Source organism: Solanum lycopersicum, chromosome 3, assembly GCF_036512215.1.
Source record: "Solanum lycopersicum chromosome 3, SLM_r2.1".
Taxonomy (NCBI): Eukaryota; Viridiplantae; Streptophyta; class Magnoliopsida; order Solanales; family Solanaceae; genus Solanum; species Solanum lycopersicum.
This window is the reverse complement of record NC_090802.1, coordinates 12,264,020-12,269,782: the sequence shown is the minus strand read 5'-3', so window position 1 is coordinate 12,269,782 and position 5,763 is coordinate 12,264,020. Positions and strand designations below refer to the sequence as shown.

The window sequence follows — 5,763 nt, the reverse complement described above, 5'->3', positions numbered from 1 at the left end:
TAAAATTCGACGTATTATAAAAATAAATCATTTCAAGCAAATTATATATAAAAAGACTCAAAATATCTAGAAGACTTCATATCTAAAATTTGGACTGTTTAGAGGTTATTTTGAGTTGATCAAAATTAGAGTCAGTATATACTTTGATGATAGTTTAGCTACATTCAACTTTTTGATTGTATCATAATGTATAAATAGTTTGTAACTTATAAATAATATATTTGAGCTATATTGTATAGGCGGTCATACTTTTTTTTATGACATTTGACTATTTTATTTGTAAAAAATAAATATAACTATGTCTATTGTAAACTAAATACTTTATTGTATATACTTGAAGCAATTTTTTTTTAGTTTATTTGTTTTTCATTTTGTCATAATGACCTGATCTTATAACTATAAAAATGTCATAACATTTTCCTAAAAATTCCTTATTTCATTTTTAAATTCTATACTCAGTCCCTCACTTAATAGAATTTCATTGTGTATATTATTGTTGTAAATTTGATACTCAGTTATACTATGTTATAAAATGAGACTGAAAGAGAAAAACAATTATTCACTTAATATAATTTCATTGCGTAGTATTTCACTGCATATGTTATTCTTGTAAATTTCATACTCGTCGAAACAGGAAAGTAGACCTTCAGTAAAATTTCATTATGCATATTATTGTTATAAAGTTTTTACTTAGTTAAATACTACATTATAAAATAAGACTCGAGAAGGAGTATATAATTTCTCCTGTAATTATTTTTAGTGAAAATACAATTACAATTTTCTCCGTATTTATATCCAAATTTTGGAATTGATCCAGTTGCCAAAGAGGAAATTATGAGGAGAAACTAAACACATTTCTCATAAAGCAAACTAATTATAGATATATATGATGTACCCCTTACATTTATGTCCCTAATTAATACAAAAAATGTCTCATTTCCTTGTAACTTTTTTTTTCTTGCAAAAAATTCTAGAAAATCACTAATTCCAAAATCTTTATGAAACATAAATAAGGAACTTTTGATCACAAGTCCTCTTAAATAAATATACATTGCAAATGTAAACGTTGGTGAATTAACTAGCTGTGTCTTTTAAACATCAATAGTTGTGGAAACAAGCCTCACTTCTTCTTTTCATCACCTCCAGTAGCCCTTATCTTACGGAGAACACTAAACATCTTTCTCTCTTCCTCTTCACCCTCTTGTGAGTATCAGACTTCCTCTTGGCTACCTTCAAATCATGGTTGTCCTTTCCAGCTTTAAGAAGCTCAGTAATTTTTTTCTTGTACAGAACAAATCCAACAACTTCTCTGATAAGACTTCTCACAAAGTGGATTCTTTTGCTTGTTTTCTCTGTCTGATAGAAGACGTCGAGCTAATTCCTTCTTGCTTACAACTTGACCTTTGCCTAGGACAACAGATAGCCCTGTATTCGACTGCTTTGGAGCCATCACCTCTTCAATCTATTGGATCTATTTCGATGTAATAGGATTGTGAAAAGAGATTTTCTTGTAACTTTAGTTATTTAATTCTCTATCAATTCTTTCACTTTTTATTTCTCCATTTTTTGTTTCTTCTTTTAATATTTCTTTGTTCAATTGAATTTTTCAAAACTATTTTATTCTTTATCTTTTTTAACTCCATAATTTGATGTATAATCAATCAATATTTATTTTATTTACTTTCTTTTTTATTTTATTTTTTTCTCATTTATTCTTTATTCATTTTTTCCTCTACTTTTTATGCAATTCTTCTTAGTTTTTATCCGTTTCTTGTCATCTATATTTTTTCTATTTATTTTATTCTTTATTTCTTTTTACACCATAATCTAATTCATAGTCAATTTTATTTTTTATATTTTTTTTCTTTTTGTTTTTTTATGGTTTTCCTTTATTCATTATATTCTCTCTTTTTTTGTTTGCTTTTTTTTTTTCTCTTTTATTGATTCCTTTTATTTTATTTTTTATTTTTAGCGTTGTGTTACTTTGTTTTTTAATTTGTTCATTTCATGTTTCTTTTATTTTCTCTTTTTTGCCTGATTATTTCTTCATTCTTAATATTTATCTTATTTTTGGTTTAATTTTTCCTCAAATCATAATTTTCTTAATTTTTTCACCAGAATTTAATTTCATGTATTGGTCCTTTCATATTTTAATTTATTTTTTTCTCTGTTTCTTGTTTTATATTTTTTCATTTGCTTTAACGACACTTCCATGATACCATCATATATTATCATGGTATCGGTATCATTAAGTATGTTCCACGTAATTAGTAAAATTCTCACATAATGCATGATATCATCATAGTATGTGAGTATACTGTTGTGTGGTAACACTAATGTTATCTTCCTTCATTCACAATACTACTCAATCATCACTGATACAAATAATAATAATAATAATAGTAGTAGTAATAATAATAATAATAATAATAATTATATATATATATATAGAGAGAGAGAGAGCGTAGTATCATTGACTAGTGAACAATCCTTTAAGGGAGGAACTCATGATTTTTCAATATTACAACATATCATATATTGTGATATGCTCAAATTACACCTCCTTAAAGAAATAAAGACGATCATTATCAAGTAACGATCCCAACTTGTAGGTTAGGTTCGATCCCACGAGAAAAGTGACTTAGATTAAACTTAACTAACGATTTTATTTGTTTATCCAATGTATTTTTGGAAACAAGTAATTAAGGGGGGGGGGGGGATTTGTAAAACGAATTCGTAAAATTGTGTAAGTAATCAATGATCAAGATTCTAACTTTAGTTGTTATTAAGATGAGAAAATAACTAGGGCATACGTGTTTCCCACAAACTCATAACACGATAATCCTAGTAATAGCAACCCCTTCCTAGTGTATTACATGCAATGTAATAAGTTAGGTATCCTCAAATTCTTGGTCTGACTTCTAAAGAATTCCACCTGTACCTTGATCCAGCTATATGTGTATAATTTACCAACTCTTACCTTTACCTCATATTAAACATTACATCGATGTATGACTTAGCTTACATCCTCGCACCAATCGACATTAGACTATTATATAGTATCACACTAAATCTACTGTTGATAATTCTTTTCTTATTAACTACCTCCTTGGTCCGACAAGTAGCAACATGGCGAGTTCTAATGTTGGCCACTGTTAAAAAGACTTCTAGACGAAAGAATTATCAATATTAGCAAGAAAATAATTCATATGTTAGATGAAAAAATAGTGAACTTCCATCATAAGAAAAATAAACCCATAATTTCAACTTGAATTGTAAAGCCAAAATCTTCAAAACATACTTTAAAATCAACAATTGCCAAAGTTTGCAAAGTTAATCTCCAAAAGCAATGTCTAAACAAGAACAATAATGTCTAAACAAGAACAATAATGTTTAACCCCCAAAAACGAGGTTTCTATATATAGAAAAATAAGTCCTAAGTTAAAAGGAAACACAATAAGGAAATAAAGTTTTCAGACGCGTCTTTTATCAGGACTTAGGCAATTTTTCATTCTTCAAAGTCTTCAAAACCGTCACATTCGACGATCCAGTAGTATGAACCATCAGTCAACCTACGGTTCATTATTCCAAACTTAGACTTTTCAACATCAGGTACTGAAACCGAATCTCTGATCGATTTGATGCAACAATAGTATGGTCTGTATATCAATCTACAGTCCATAAGTTGTAACCGTAGTTCTTCACTTGGTTAAAATTTCCCTGATATCCAGCAATGCCTTGCCTACCCATCTACGATTATCATCTATGAGGGGTAACTTGACCTACGGTTCGTAGGCTACTTCCGTAGATGCCCTTTTCTGCACTTCTCTCAACTGCGTCTCCAATTCTTCGTGTCAGAATTTATTTCCTACAAACATAAGAAAAACACAGAAAAGCCTATGCAGAATGGCTCTAGTCACAAAAAAAAATCGTAAGTGAAATGTATTAATAATACTGTAAGCTCACGATACATCAACACCCTCAACTTAAAATCATTGTTTGTCCTCAAGAGACACACTTAGACTCTAAACGACACTTGTATAGAAGAAAGCACTTCAAGCACAAACAATCATATGGCTTTCTATCTCGGCTCTTTTTTTGTGTGCAAATATTTTCTCATGGACTCAACAAGATAATTCTGCGAATAAAAATATGACAACAATTTACCAATCACACATAACATACACTATTTGACTATCACCAAGGTACCAACTTTCCCACAATGTCACCAATGCCCTTATTTCAAACGAAATTCCTTTTTCACACAGTAAATATGATTTTGTGTGCAAAGGTTCATTCAACCCTCACGCTCAAATGTAAGTTCAAGTTACAGTTAGTGCTCAACACCACGGGCTTGCCCTTATTGTCACTGCTTAGACTCTGCAAACTAGGTTTTAGGATCACTATAGGACTGTCTTGGCTTGTAACATAAGGTCAGGTTCAGATGTGGTATTTTTGGGAACTTTCTGATTTTCTTCCCTCCTCGACATTACATTAGGCTTTTCTACCTCTTTTTTCCTTATTGACATCCTACCCCTTTTTATCCTCTTTTCATTGATTCCTTTTGACTTTGGATGTGACTTTCAACTTGGTTACTCTTTTATTTTCTATTTCTTTATTCTTTTTCTTCAAATTCTTCTTTAATTTTGCTCACTTTCTTCTCACAAAGTCACATCCTCTCATTTCTTTTCTTTTGTATACTCATTTTTCATTTGATTTCCCCTTTCATAGCCACCCTCAACTTACTTCTTTTTCCGCTAATTGAGGTGCACCATATCCGATGTTGGATCAAGGAAAAGATTGAGGTTTTTTTTTTTGCATAATTTACCTCAACTTAGGATTTTGCCCTAAGTTGAGGTGCACATGTCTAAGGAGGGACCGGGGCCAACACAGTAGATTATGGGAAGATCAATAATGGGTTTAGAAAGAAGTGGTCTCATTAAGGCCCAAAGCATTTGGATTAATGGGAAATAATTCCATTTGGTTGGAATCTTTAAGGCATTTAGTTGAATTTTTAGAACAAGGTCCTATGATCACTTCCTAGACTCTAGGGTGGATTATCTTCACAGTACTAACCGAGTAAGTTTAAGATTGACACAACACTGTTTGAACAGTCAATTAATCTCACAAACTCTTGGCACAAAGTTCCATTAGTAGATTATCATATTACCCAATTCAAGTTAGAGCTTAAGTCATGAAATCAAGTTGGTCAATTATCATGTCATACTTAGAGACAACACATTCAACTCATTCTAATTAACAAATTTTAGCACATATCTCAAATTTTTTTGACGAGTATCATTTCTATATTCAACTCAACTTATGTCGTCATCTTTATTATTTTTGATGATTTTACACATGCAATCCTAACACATGCCGGTTCAACAAAAATTAAGCGATCTCTTGGGGAAAAAGAATACATGCAAGAAAACCCCAAGAGAGGATTATGAGTTTGGTTACTTATAATTCACTCTTTCACCCATAATACATTTACACCACCGCAACAAAAATAGGTACAATTGTCCACAATGCACACAAAAGCAGTAAAAAGTCCTGGATTTGGGTGAAGCAAACATGTGGCGCATAGAATCGAAAAATCATCAACAAGCGGATGGCTCCGTTCCCGGACTCCGCTACAGATGTAGTAGGCCCACCCTCAGTAGTGTCCTTATCTTTAGTCACATCACACTCAATAGTGCTATCTGTCGGCCTCATTGCACCCTTAGTGGTGCTCACATCATCCACTATAGTAGGCAGAACCTC

At 31.3% G+C, this 5,763-nt stretch overlaps 1 pseudogene; it reads right to left on the bottom strand.

Moving 5' to 3' along the window:
- Positions 1-861: 861 nt before the first annotated feature.
- LOC138347740 (large ribosomal subunit protein eL36y-like) lies at positions 862-3,317 on the bottom strand (annotated as a pseudogene).
- Positions 3,318-5,763: the final 2,446 nt, after the last annotated feature.